We start from the raw sequence: 16121 nt of genomic DNA, 5'->3' as shown, positions 1-16121 counted from the left end.
CTAGAAAGGATACCAGACTGGATTTGCATGCATTGAAATTCTGCTGTATATGCCAAAAACAGGAAGTATAAAAGTAAAAGTGAGACAGAACTGTAAAGATTTTTGTACAAAAACTCTGCGACGCACATAAATAATGTTTTATTAACAAAGTTCGGGAGGAGTACGTCAGATACTTAGCCTAATATACACAAGTGGCACGCAATCAGGTTAATCAATGCACGGATATAAATACAGCTGACATACCTCTATTCATTTTATGGTTAATCAGCATCCCTCCACCGCCCCTTCTCCACCCAAGAGGTTCACTAGAGTTCTCACCACTAAGGGGGGTACTCTGGGTTCGAGCTCGGAGCCCTCCCCCACGACAGCACGCCAACTACGCATTACCATACTGGTGCTAAATATATGTAAGTGTGAACTCGTGAAACAACAATCAAACAGAAGTCAGCTGGATGTCACCATGCAGAACAATTACTAAGAAAAAAAAAAAACAGCAAGCGATAAGCTATCCATCTCTTTAACATTTTAATTATTTCTCCTAGACATCATTGCAACGACATCAAGAAAACAAAGAATTTTGTTGGAAGTCTCCTGCTTTTCAGAGAGAAAAAGACCCCTGTACATTTCCTCGAGTTTCAATAGAGATTTCAGAAATGTCATAAACTGTGCTTGGATTTGCCAAGATGCCAAAGTCTGCAATCGATAGCCAGGTATTTTAAAATGAATTCAACTATTTCTCATTAAATTCTACCAAAACCAGACTGCCTGAGGTTTGCTATGCAGATATTCCTCAGGTTTAGCAGGAACTAATTTTTGCATTTTATGAACATAAACAAACACACACAAAAACACATTTTAAATGACCTTTTTCAGGTGTGTGTGTATATATATATATATATATATATATATATATATATATATATATATATATATATACACACACATATACATACACACACACACACAGTATCTTCAGTGTTGTCACATGAAAAGATATAATAAAATATTTACAAAAAATGTGAGGGGTGTACTCACTTCTGTGAGATACTGTATACCTGAAAAAGGTCATTTTAAATGTATGGTCATATATATATATATACACACACACACACACACACACACACACAGTATATACCTAAAAAGGCCATTTGAAATCATAAACCATTAAAATCAGATGACTTTAATGCTACAAATACCTTACATCACAAAGACATGATCTTTGGCGGAATAAAAACAGCACATCTAATGCACTGTAGGATTCATTAGCTTAATCCAGGATTATTGTGCCTTTTTTGATAGTTAATCAAGCATTGGCTTATGCCATGGTGACATGGGTTTGCATAATACTTTAGACTTAAAGGAAGGAGGAATTGAATTATCCAAATTGAAAAAAAGGCAGAAACCACATAAGAGCCATTCTCTGGTGTTTCTCTCAGCGATATCAGATGTAAGAGCTACTGTACAATACAACCGAATTTCTCTTTCTTAATGACACGTACCCTTATCAAAATTCATTCATTACACATGATTAAAACACTGATCCTCTCATCCTTATTAAGATCTTAATTTGTTCGGCATGTTGAACATCTCTATTCTTTCTCGTAAAATCTAGCCTCATTACTCACAGAAGTCAGAACGTTAAGTGTCTACGGCTATACTAACACATTAACAATCAGCCGTGAACCATGACTACATTATAATGGTAATAAAATGTGCACATTTACAAAACAGAGTGAGGCCCAGAGAAATTTATGATCCATTTATGTCATGTGAACTCAGATCGTCCCTACAGCACATATATGTGGGCATGAAATGTGCATTCCTGCTTCACTTACCTGCGAAATATCAATTTAATTATATATGTATGCATTTATTTATTTATTTTAATGCTGCTATGGTACTGCTATTATCTGATGCAAATAGTAGTTTGCAAACCAAGTTTGTTCTAATATCAAAAGTTGTGTGTCTAATCAAATCTACATTGTTTTTAGTTGAAATTCATCTATCATGTGGTAAAAGCCAGCCAAATTGGAAAGATGCCAGCATCTGGTTTGCATTTGCACATATTGAGCTGCCTAATATAATATTTGGCATAGTGTTTGTTCATTATTATTGTAATAAAATCAAGATTTCCATCACATATTTTTGTTTATTTTTGTACAATGAACAGCTCTGATACTGTGTTGGATCACAATTTATCAGCGTCAGATGTAAAATCCAGGTCCTGAAGCAAAAACCAGTCGAGAAACAAGGAGTATAGATATATATATTATTTAATAAAATCCTTTGCACTGCATAATCTAAGGTTTTGTTTTGCATGGTATAAGAAATGGCTTTTCATCCTCAGCATATTTTATTTTTCACTACAAATTACTGTAATATGTTTATGGCAGACAAGTAATTTGCACACATAACAGAGAGGATGCCGGGAAGATTAATACCCCACTTTATTTTAAGTGAAAATGCTTATTACCACAGAGACTGCCTGGGGAGAAACAGATACTCATCTTTCATTAAAACATCCACTGCTAAATGCACTCGGCCTACAGCTTTGCACAACATCCATGGACCTGAAAACACACTGGCTGTGGCTTTCTGAATGCGATCGATGTGATTATCCAGTTCAGTGCAAATGAACAATGCAATAACCAATGATAGCTGGCCTGCAAAAGATCTGCTCAGACCAGTTCTATTAAAGGCTCAGATATCTTAAAGGTATAGTGCACCCAAAAATGAACATTTGCTGGAAATTTACTCACATTCATACCATCCAAGATGTAGAGTGGTTTGTTTTTTCATCAGAACAGATTTGCAGGAATTTAGCATTACATCACTTACTCACCTCTGCAGTCAATGGGTGCCGTCGGAATGAGAGTTCAAACAGCTGATAAAAACATCACAATAATCCACAATCCACAAATCATCAAAGCAATAAACAAATCCATTACTAAGATGTTTTTAACTTCAAACCAGCAAAAAATATGAGACCTCTATCTAAAATGTTGCCTTCTCCAGTAAAAAAAAAAAAAAAAAAAGAGAAAGAAAAAAAAGTGGTTGCATGAATCAGGAGAGAAATATACTCAGATCAAGCATTGCTTACAAGCAAAGTGTGTAGATTACTTGTGGATTACTGTGATTATCAGATGTTTGGACTCTCATACTGACGGTACCCATTCACTGCTGAGGATCCGCTGGTGAGTGATGTAATGATACATTTCTGTTCTGATGAAGAAATAAATAAATACAACTACACCTTGAATGACCTGAGGGATAAGCGAATTTAAAGAAAATGTTCTTAATTTTGAGTGAACTATTCCTTTAATTAATTATTTGAGATTAGGATAATTTAAAAAGTGATGGATCAGACCACAAACTATAATTTGGACAAGTAGATTATAAAAAATACATATAATTTAAAGTCCAGTCATGCATGTATCTTAAGCCAAAAATTTGGACTTAGTCTGAATAAGCCTGTTAGTAAATGTCACGGTTATCAACATTTAATTCAATGCCACAAAGAGCAAAAATACTGTTATACAGCTAAATATGAGGCTGAGGTGAGGTCAAACAAGACCGAGCACTCTGTATGCATAAACCAAATGCGTTTGAATATTACAGTGTACAGTCAAAAAATAACACAATCCCATGAGTGAAGCAATGTTTTCATCTCTCAGTGACTTCTGATAATAAATGCTGACTTACAAGTCTAAAAGTGCTCACTTTTGCCCTTACATAACTCCTCTCAAGTGCAACAAGTCATGGTGAGATGTCTCTTCTGGCAGTCAAAATGCTCAGTTTTAATTAGTAACAGATATCGCCCCCACAAATACCCAGCATTCCAATTTTCCACAAGAGTGTTTCTCTATCAGCAAAAACGGCCTTTACTCAGACAGAATGAGCTGCAGGAGATTGCTCAGTATGTGTATCAGAACATCGGCTCTCAGGACTTCAAATAAAACAGTAAATGCAAAGAAAGGGAAACTATTTCAATACATAAAACCTAGATTGTCTCATTTGTAAACAGGTGATGATGCCAGTAAAGCAGACTAATACAATCTATAGATGTTAAATGTTTGTGTGTACGCTGCTCTAATGCCTATATTCCTTCTGATTGTGTTTCTGGTTTTCAAAAGGAAGGAAAAACATTTAATCTGTATTTGTACTCTAGCTGTTTTGTACCCCTATACTGAAACATAACACGTTGGAAGGAAATTCAGTTTATCATCTAGTACTCTTATTTTTTTGACTATCAAGTCAGAATGAAGTACAGGAATAAAATTAACAACTGCTGCATACAAATGAGCTGTAGATGAAAAAGAAAATGCTGCTGTACTTTGTAATTTTTCCTCAAGCCATTTGTAGCGCAGGAGGGCTGATTATGTTTATTCAACATGAAAATGCTCCAAAATTCCCAGAGTTCTTTTTTTTTTTTTTTAAACGGTTAGTAAGCCATGTAAGGCTGACTCTTAGCCTGCAACAGAAAAACAAAAACAAAAAAAAACCTTTATAGACATCATATCTTTATGCTAGTGTACTCTTAAACATTTACTACATTCACTTTTAGTGGATATACAATTATTAAAATATATAATTAAAAATACAATATTTACATTCTGTTGCTGTTCTGCACAACACAAATTTTTGTCCAGTCAAATGCACTCTAGAATTTCCCATTCTCTAATACCAACATCGAATGACTAGCATAAAACAAATCATGTTTTGTGTCTGATTTAAAATGAAATGTCTTGTCAAGCCATTTCATACACTCTGAATTATATTCCTTCATCGTCGGTTACCGTAATTTGAAAACACTGTTGTCAGTTTGTTTGCACGTTTGTTCATTTTATTTTATTTTTTTCTGATCACATGTAGATGGGGAAAAAAAAAAAAAGCTCATGTGACAGCCAATACTTTTAGCAAGATAAATGACAGTAGTTTTAAAATGGCCAACAAGCCTACATGATAATATTGTTTTGGTAGCGGCACCGATTCATCAGCCTGTCTCACATTGATCCGTAATGCAATTTAAAGCAAGCAGCTCTGATGATTTGACCTCATCAACAGCTCTGCTCGTTGTAGGGGACAAATTAAGCTCACTACTGTTATGATCTCACAGTCTCATACTGTATCAGTAATATAGCTAAAAAAATTTTTTTTTCTTTCTATATCCATTGTTCAAGCTGGATAGGAGGTTTGGAACATTGTCACAAAAATGATAAAGGTAAAAATGTGCTTCATAATTTGATAATAACTAAAGACCCTAACAGATATCCATAACCTATTTAAACTATAAAACTTAATAAACCTATCAGGACATTAAAAATACTGTTAAATGTACAGTTTTTGGAAAAAACACAAAAAACAAGTGGTAACACTTTACAATACGGTGACACTAATATGCATTAATTCATGCTTAACAAATGCACAAATAATCAGGAGTTAATGTGTAACTCATGAAGAACTAAACCATTTATTAACAATTACTGCATCAGCAACAAATGAACATTCAATATTATTCATAGAGTAAGTAATCAATAAATTGTTATCAGTTAAATGCGTCATAATATATTATATTAACTACCTAATAACTTATTTTATTAACTAATGAAGTAAATTCATGTTAATTACCACATTGGGTCGAAGCCATGCCTTTAAACTTCCAGTTGTCTGCTTTAATTAATCATTAGCTAATGATTTGCATGAGTATCATTATGTTATGACTTTACTTGTTGAGGCACTCGACTAACTACCTAATTCAAAATCTATAACCACAATGACATATTACTTAACAATTAGTTAATAGTCATGTGCCTCAACAAGTAAAGTCATAACATAATGATACTCATGCAAATCATTAGCTAATGATTAATTAAAGCAGACAACTGGAAGTTTAAAGGCATGGCTTCGACCCAGTGTGGTAATTAACATATGAATTTACTTCATTAGTTAATAAAATAAGTTATTAGGTAGTTAATATATTATGACGCATTTAACTGATAAAAATGAATCGATTACTTAATCTTTGAATCATATTGAATGTTCATTAGTTGCTGATGCAGTAATCATTAATAAATGGTTTAGTTCATCATGAGTTATACATTAAGTCATGATTATCTGTGCATTAGTTAAGCATTATTTAATGCATATTTGTGCACCCGTTTTGTAAAGTGTTACCAAACAAGTCAGCTTATATCATGAATAAATTAGCTTTCTATTGATGTATGGTTTGTTAGGATAGGACAATATTTGGCTGAGATACAACTATTTCAACCCCGAATCTGAGGGTGCAAAAAAAATAAATAAATAAATAAATAAATAAAATCACCTTTAAAGTTGTCCAAATTAAGTTGTTCAATAAATCATCAAAATTAAGTACTTAGCAACGCATATTACTAATCAAAAATGAAGTTTTGATATATTTACGGTAGAAAATGTACAAAATATCTTCATGGAACATGATCTTTACTTAATATCCTAAAGATTTTTGGCATAAAAGAAAAATCAATCATTTTGACCCATACAATGTATTGTTGGCTATTACTACAAATATACCTGTGCTACTTATGACTGGTTTTGTGGTCCAGGGTCATAGCATTACGCTATATTGGGTGTCTAAGATGTTGAAAAGGAGAAATATTTATTTAAAAATAAATAAATAAAAACAATAAAATAAAATAAACTAATACAATTTAAAAATTAGTTTGATTGTTAAGAATCTCTAAATTAATTTTAATATTTAAATGTCTATAATATTTAAATATGTTTATAGTAGTTTTAAATATGTTTAAAGTAGTAACAAAAACAAATGTTTTAAAGGCTCAATAACTGTCAAGTGGTGTAACCATAAAGTAAATATTTATCAAATATATTTTCATACACCTTGAATAGACTTCAGTGCACATAATATCATAATAGATAAATAACATAACAAATATGCATAACTTATTTAAAACATAAAATTAAAAAAAAAAAAGTTACAATTCTTCATAATATTCATGATTCAAAAACCCACACTAGAAAACTATAAAAATTATTGATTACATATAAAATTAAACATAAAACTGTTACAATAAAAATTGTTGTAACAAAATTGTTACAATAAAACAATTATGACTTTAAAACCCACATAACTATAAAAATGATTGATTACATATAAAATTATACATAAAATTAGAAACATGTTAATCAAGAAGTCACTGTCAATATGCATACACGCATAATGTCACTGATACTTTTGCATGTGTTTTTCATGTGCAATTGCATACACATTAAACGTCTTCTCTCAAATCTTATTCTTGCTGCACAGCATGTGGCGTCACATTGTTTCCTGTTTATTTGTTTTTGTTATTCTCAATTATTGCGGGTGAATGATACATCCGTGTAAACTGCCAATCATACGTCAGTTGTAATCGTCCTTGTCATAAGCATGGTTCAGCGATGTCAATCAAATTCACATTTCCTGGTGTTACCGTGACAAATTGTGTGTATGACTGAGAGGTCTGATTCTCGGCAGACTCCAGCGCTACAATGAAGGAACCACTTCTAACCTGATATCCACACAGACTCTCCTGTCCCCTTCAACACCTGACAGACAATATTTCATCATTTTTCTAGATACGGAGTGTGGCGAGACTTTATGTCCAGGGGCACATAGTGTGTTTACACCCCCGGGTTGAGGTTGAATAGTGTCTGCGCTGCTTTGTCACTGGCCATATGTACACTTTTAGACACTGGTGTCCCTGAGGCATCATCTGCCTCGTTTCCTGAAGTACTTTACAACAAAAACAAGATGAAATCGAATGGCAGTTTTGTGTTTTTGGCTGCCTCCTGTGGTGCCGTGCCACTATTTATTTCTCAACATCTTAGCCTACAAAACAGCCTCGTCAAGCAGCAATCACAACAACCCTATGATGTAAAGGTTAGGAAATGCCCAGCGAGCTTGTCAATGGATTGAGCTGATATACACTGTGAAAAATGTGATTAACATAAATGCTGTGGTAAAAACCTGTAGGTGGTTAACAGTAAGCTCCCTTCCTATATATACTGTGGACATTTAATGTACATTTACAGTAACATACTGTTAAATGTACACTTTTTGACTGTCAAAATAACAAGTCATAGAATTTACAATGAAAAGATGCAATGCTTCACATGTGACACTTCACATTTGGTTTTTCATCGAAATAACAGCTTCATATATTAGTTAAATACATTAAAGGGATAGTTCACCCCAAAATGAAAATTCTGTCATTATTTACTCACCCTCATGTCGTTCCAAACCCGTAAGACCTTCGTTCATCTACAGAACACAAATTCAGATATTTTTGATGGAATCTGAGAGCTTTCTGACAACTCCATTGACAGCAAGGATATTACCACGATCAACGCACAGAAACGTAGCAAGGACATCGGTAAAATTGTCCATGTAACATCAGGGGTTTTACCGTAATTTTACAAAGCTACGAGAATACTTTTTGTGAGCAAAGAAAACAATAACAATTTATTCAGCAATTCTTCTCCCCGAGTTACCGTCTTCCGCCATTTTGGAGAGTACCCCAGAACGTAATCAACGTAATCATTTGTTTATGTTCAGCGCACGCATGCTGAATGCAAACAACGCTGATTACGTTGATTATGTTCTGGGGTACTCTCCAAAATGGCAGAATTTTTACTATTGGGTGAATTAACCCTTTAAGGTTTTATGTTACAATAAAGTTTATTGCATTATTTTAGTGTCATATGAGTTACCATGAGGGTGTTTTGTATTTGTGTGCATGACAATACACACTTTCTATGTATTAGAAATTACTTCAGAACAGCTACGTTAATATACTTATGTGGAATAGCTACTTTTGATAACCTTCTTCATTCTCTTCATCACCAGTGTTATTACAGTATGAGTGCTCTCAGTATAGGATCAAAACAGAGTTCAATAACAGCAGGTTAAGCTAATTCGCCAAAAAAAGGGCTGTTGGATTTACTGGTTTATTTATTTTGCCATTTTTGCCTTTTTTTTTTTTTTTTTGTAAATTACATTCGTTTTAAACTGTAAAATGTACAGTTTGTTCTGTAAGGTTGCTTTAGACTGTTACTGTTTTTTTTTTTTTTACAAAACCACAGCTGCCAGTTTGAAAACCACAGGATTTGTTTATCCATGCATAACTTGGTCTAATATTTTAGCACAAACTCAAACATTGTTTTCCTTTTTTTGTAAATTACAACAGTTATAAACTGTAAAATGTACATGTTGATCTGTAAAGTTGCTTGCATTTTTGCTGTATTTTTACAGAATTATTCTGGCAATCACAGCTGCCCGTAAAAACATTTATGTGTAACTTAGTCCAGTGTTTTAGCTCAAGCTCAAAACTTTTTTCCATTTTTGTAAATTACAACTGTTTTAAACTGTAAAATGTACAGGCTGTTCGGTAAAGATGCTTGCATTTTTGCTGCATTTTACAGTGTATTTGTTTATCTCTTCTTAACATACAGTAGTCTAGTTTTTAGTTTTAGTTTAAACCCAAACCTCACTGCTCAAAAAAGAAAGCAGAAAGCTGAAGAGGATTAACAGCTTGTATTTCTCCTTACAGCACAGGTCAATACACCTCCTTTGGATTCACAACATGTTAAGGTCACGAGGGAGCACAGATAAGCATATAGATTATTGTTAAATAGGAAATGCCAATACAAGGCCATGCCAAGCCATGCTGTTTTCTTTTAATGATCCTCTTTGAGATCCTAAAGGGCCGATAAATGACTGGTGATGGGTGGTTAATCCTGTCTATAGTAAACACTCCAGCCTGGCCAGGTCTTATGCTCATCTCTCTTTATCCAGGTATCAAAATTTATTGATAGAAAAACTTGCATCCGTTTTCCATAAGCCATCTGTAAATTGGAAGTCTGCCTCTCATAAAACGATCTGTTGATACAAATATGTATTGCATTCTGTGCCATGCATTCAAGCGTTACATAAGGGAGTTTTACTCTCTGAGCTTAATCTGAAATACTGATGTAATGATTAGTCTTTATACCGTATGGAATCCTTATGCTACATTACAAAATTCATACGTGCTATAACAAAGCTGGTACCTGTTTAAAGCCAAAAGTGCTTTAAAAGATACATCATTTCATAGTTTCCTCCTAAATTAAAATGATCACATTAATTCAGATTCTTCGATATGTATTCATGGCACACTTATATAATCGCACTGGGTTATAAAATGATTTATGTAATCATGATCATTGAGGGATATTCTGATGGAATATCCCTTTTGGCAGAAGGCTGGAGGTGGAACTTTCAAGCAATTTTCAGGGAAAATGATCCATCACAGTTCATGTCTTCGGAAAAGCAAAACTAGGCAATGCCATCCAAAAGCCTGAAAATCAATTATTTTGCAAATATGTGCCAAGATGGTCTTTGGCACATCGAGATCAAGGCCATAAATATGTTTAATATGTTAATTAAACAAAGATTAAAGATTTCCCCACATTTAAAAAAAATAATTTCAACACCATTATAAAAAGATAAAAAGTCCACTACTGTTCCAAAAAGAGAGAGAGAGAGAGAGAGATTACGAGAGAGATCATGTGACATTTGAGCTTTGCCATCACAGAAATAAATAACATTTTTAAATATATTAAAATATAAAACACATTTTTTATAATATTTCAAAATATTACTGTTTTTGATCAAATAAATTCAGCTTGGTGAGCACCAATGTTTTTCAAAAACATTTTTAAAAATACCTTACTGAAACTTAGGCCCAGAAACTTCCTGAAAATAGTTAAGGCTATGTTTCATCAATGTTAGGGCTATTTGCTACAGTTTCATTGGGGCAAGTTGTCACAGACATTTAATTTGTTGTCATTTCATACAAATTATTTAATTGAATACAATTCCAAAACAATGGTTTTTGATTTTACATGTCCCATTTTTAATTTTCCATTAATTGTTTTGTTTCATAACTATTTCAACCGAGCTACATATTCTATAATTGTCTGTTTAATGGTTGTTTCCATTGTGACAGATTACACCATACACTCTCAGAAATAAAGGTACAAAAGCTGTCGCTGGGGCGGTACTTTATCAAAAGGTACATGCTTGTACCTAAAGGGTCCATTTTGGTACCTTAAAGGTACATATTAGTACTTAAAGTGTACATATTTAAACCTAATGGGTACAAAAATGTAGCTTTTGAAAAGGTATCGCCCCAGTAACAGCTTTTGTACCTTTATTTCTGAAAGTGTATAATGCAAAAATGTGCCCCACTAGGCCACAACAGTAGAAATGTGCAATAGCTTTTGAAACTAAAAACTACAGAGAAATTTACTTGCTTCCAGAAAATAATTAAATAAACAAATAAATGATTACATTTTATAAAGGTTAGTTTTCAGAACGACAAACAAGATGTCTGCTGAAATGAAGTAAGGTTTTTAAAGCACACAGAGTGAAAACTGTGAGAGGCAATGAGTGAAAAGAGGAAGTGAGGTTTGTGGTTTGATAGTGCCTCCAGAGTCATAAACACTCAAGGTTGTTGGCCTTACACAGAAATGAATGCAGTCAGGTCCACTTCACTAATGAAAGAAGTCATGACTATTCTTCAATGAAATACATAAACACACACACACACACAACAGCCGCACACATGTACACACCCCACACAAAAACTCACATAAACACCAGAAGCTATCAAATTAATTTCCGAAGCAGTGCAGTTTAAATCTGAATCCCTTCTGCAGCCCTGACCCGCTGCCAATGTATATTTAATCAAGATGAATGACCTTTTTTGCAATCTTTGTGTTTTCCGCAACCTGACCAATGAAATACACGGCCTACGCTTTAAGTGATTGCTTCTGGTAGGCAAGGGAGCAGATTCATTCATTTCAGGACATTGAAATGTTTTCACAAACATGGATACACTGTCATGGTATTAGAAGACTATCGCAGTAACCATTGAACCATGATGTAAAGAAGGTTGGGACACATCTGAGGAATCTTCTGTCTGCCATATTTCAAACCTCCCCAAGCTTAAAGACATTAAACGTCACAGAACAACATCAGAATATAGCTCGGTGTCTATGCATGATATAACATGTTTGCTTGAATATTATGTAAGGATAAATGTAGCCTACTCCTCCGCTTCACGTCAGGGTTCTTATGACACTGTCAGAGTTTATTTTGCGATAATGACCAGCAGACAGTGTATTATCCAGCATTATTACACAGCCGAAATGCACAAAACAATCATTCTAGCATAACTAACACATTAAATTGTTTGATAATTAAGGGAAACTCTTAACTTTCTTTAAGCCCAGAGTTTCCAAGTTGGGAGAATGTCAGTGAGAAAATGTGGATGCAAACTGCAGCGTCTGTATTGATGGTAAAATTATTTCATTGAATGTATTTTTTCCCTTTACTATAAAACAACTACGTTTTGTGCACAAAACACAATAGTACTGTACAATACAACACAATAATAATTATTTAACTTCATAAATGGAATAAAAACATAAAAAAGCATCTTGCTCTGGGTTGTTATAGTCAAATAAAACCATAAGAAGCATTACTTGAAATTAACTAAATATTAACTGAACTAAAATAAAAGCATAAAAAAAACTAAAACTGAAGTAAAAAAAAAAAAAAAAAACTATTTAAAAACAACAGACATGACAAAAAAAAATAAAAATAAATTACTAAAATTAACATGAAAGCAGAAAGTACAAAAATACATATATACTAATTATACAAATATACTAAAATAACACTAATGACTTGAAAGCACCTGATGTCATAATTCTCAACTCATAAATATGAACTTCCCAGGAGGACATGAACACACCATGATATATGTACAGCGTTGCCAAGGATGACCGTAAATATTAGGAAATACTGCTGAACGCTGCCATTGACCAATCAGAATCAAGAATACCAGTGTTTAAACAATCCAAGCATACATCACACCTCTTGCAATTCTCTATGCATCTAACCATCCATTCTAAAAATATTCCAGTCACATCTTATGCTCTGTAGGGAAAACAAGAGGTACATGACCAGATCCCTGAACCAAATCATAGGCTCTTGTATGGACTCCTATGCACTTCCTATAGTCTCCCAATACAATGTCATTTCACAACAAGTCATACAGATTACTCATATGCATATAATAAAAATGCAGGAGGGAGTTTGTATGACATCTCTATACATAGCCTTTTGCTATTGTCCACATTCAATTGTGCTCCACAGAGTCAAAGAAGGAGATAAGGGTCGGTCTTTCAGAGCTGTATCCATGTAGGAGTACAGAAAGGTGACAACCCAAATGGGGGGGGGGTGGGGTGTGCCAGGAATACATAACCACATAAACAGAGAATAAAAAAAGACAAATAAGCGCCAATGTGAGCACAGAAAAGATGTCAGGCTGACATTAAAACATTTATTCATATTTCAAGTGGCCTCTTTCTCTCTCTCTCTCACACACACACAGACACACACACACACACACACACACACACCTCACATTACTTGCATACAGGGTCAGGCAATAAATTGTTGACCAACTGTATAATGCATCAATGTCTGACTTGAAATGGTCAAAGAGATCAAGTCGGCTCTCTCTGGAATAAAGAATAACCTGCTTTCTTCTGCAACCGTGTTGCCATTAACATTTGAAAAGGGCACACAAAAAGAATAAAACACTAAAAAAAAGAAAAGAAGAATGGATGCAAGCGAGGTCACGGCGGTGATTTAAGAGCCACGTACACTTTCATGCTGCTAAAATTACATGGCAGAGGCTTTTTTATTTTTGCACTATGATGTCAAATAGATGAGACATAAACAGACGCCCTCTAAAACCTCCTCACCTCACCAAGGTAACATGCTGAAATAATATAGTTATTTACACCCAACGAATCTGAGGTTCAGTGTTGTCCAGGGGAATTTTGAATGCATGTGAATGAACAAAATGCACAGTATGAATTTCACTGCATTAGATAAAATATCAAACCAAGTGGTATCTGCAAACATGTGATGCTAGAGCTTTTCTTAGAGCATTTTCCAATATGACTTATTTTTGTTCTGTTTATTAATTATTCTGTTTATTTATTGCTTGCTTGAAAAGTGTGCTGATATGAATACATCATGTATGATATGATATATTTGGAATATATATTTGATATAATGGAATGGCATTTATGCAATTAAAAATTTTGGGGTCAAAAAAGCATATAAGATAAGTAATAATACAATAAATAATAAAATACTAATCTATATAATTTACACTGCTTTGAAATTATCTCTTGCGATTATTTCTGATCTAGAAGCGTTTTATTTTGGCCTTGTGTCATAATTAAAAGCATTTGTCCTCTGACCGCTGAGGTTCGTTTTAAGTACTTTCCAAATAATCACTGTATAATTATGCTTTCCCTTTGCTTATGCAACACAAGTTTTTGTCCTCCTCTTTCTTCCAGATATTCCCAGCAGGATAATATTGTCTGAGCAATTAAAGGAACCCCTGATGCAATTAGAGAGCTTGATACCAATCTTTGATCATAGAAATGAAGACGCAGGTTGGAGGAAGCCGATAGCACTGTCTGTATAGTTACACTGTTTGTAAAAGGCCTACTTCAAAAAAAAAAAAAAAAGATGGAAAATTATAAATAGTGAGTCGCTTCTGCCCCCCTGTGGTCAGATATTGTATTGGATTTATTAACTTGATCTGAAATAAATCATTTATTTTGTATTAAAAAAAAAGTCATAATGATGTTTAGGAATAAATATACCCTCCAGATTATCTATATCTATATGATCTATAAAACAGATGCAATAATTAAAGGTAGCATAAACAGTATTTCAGTACTGCACTCAATATAGCCTACTGTATATCAATAAAATATCTATAATAAACTATGTTTTATAACAACAACAAAACATTTCAATTGAAAGTAATTTTCCTACCTAAAAATAAATAAATAAAATAGTTATTCTCTAAAAATAAAACTGTGATATTGTGCAGTTATTTTCCTTCCTACACTGTTATCAGATTGGAGCTCATATTTCTAAGATATCAAACCATCAATCAATAAACCAAAATCCTATCTCTGATGACCTTGCTGTTCCTTCCCCCAGAGCAGACTGAGAAATGAGGTACAGATTGTAGAAGTTAAAAAAATCAAATATAAGTAATCAATGTATGCATCCAATTGTATTATAAGCCTCCGCAGGAGAATGCTGTAAATAAAGTAGTCTGTAAAGCTGACTTGGCAGCTCCACAAATCTGAGAAAATTCATACCATCTATGAGAAATCCCTTCGCATCTGACTCGCAATGAAAACGTAGACTGAAAAATGAAATGTGTTATGAAAGATGACATGTTCTGTGTGGATACTATCAAAGAAAGAAACTGAATATCACATTTAGGTGATGCTTTTCTCCTCTCTGAAATTGTTTCCAAAAAATTGAGGAAAGACCATATGGCTCCATCACAAAGCCAGACATAATGATGCCTTTAACAATGGCCTACAGTGATACAGAAAAACATATTACCACAGATAGCCCTCAAATCACAAGAAGGACGTTGATAGGGTGGATAGGGCCTTAAAACTGCTATTAAAATTCAACAAGCGGTGTAGCCTATATATTTCTTTTTTTCTTTCTTTTTTTTTCCTCCATCAAAATTGACTACAGTTTTACAGAATTCCCATATTTGTTTGTAAGCCAACATCTGACATCAAGGATTCTTTTATATAAATTTTCTCTTCTGATCGACTTTATGAAAAAAACAAAACAAAACAAACAAACAAAAAAAAAATGCTCAAAAGAAGCATTCATCATAAAACAGCATGACATTTCTGTCTTTGAGTCAACATGCTCTTAAGCATCATTTCGAATTTTAATATTACCATACTCAAAAATATATAGGCCTATTACAATTATATAAATATCATAATTATAATACATATATGCTTTACAGTTACAAATTAACAAATACCACAAAATCTCGCGAAAATACTCACAGTCGCTGATTGTTGCTTTCCCACCAAAATGATGTCACTTCCTGGAGGACGATGTCTTTTAGCCTATTGATTTTGCACACTAGACTGACTGTTAACTACAACTAAGACTAAAACAT

At 33.5% G+C, this 16121-nt stretch overlaps 1 long non-coding RNA gene across 2 annotated transcripts in view; it reads right to left on the bottom strand.

Annotated features, from left to right (window-relative positions):
- LOC131523382 (uncharacterized) overlaps positions 1 to 16027 on the bottom strand; it is a 61531-nt gene extending 45504 nt beyond the window's left edge. For both annotated transcript variants that reach the window (XR_009266762.1, XR_009266761.1), the window contains exon 1: positions 16006 to 16027. This is a non-coding gene — a long non-coding RNA (uncharacterized LOC131523382). The remainder of the gene's footprint in view (positions 1 to 16005) is intronic.
- Between the last annotated feature and the right edge of the window lie 94 nt (positions 16028 to 16121).

This window comes from Onychostoma macrolepis, chromosome 17 (assembly GCF_012432095.1).
Source record: "Onychostoma macrolepis isolate SWU-2019 chromosome 17, ASM1243209v1, whole genome shotgun sequence".
NCBI lineage: Eukaryota > Metazoa > Chordata > Actinopteri > Cypriniformes > Cyprinidae > Onychostoma > Onychostoma macrolepis.
Note: the sequence above shows the minus strand (reverse complement) of the source record. Positions and strands in the feature narration are given on the sequence as shown.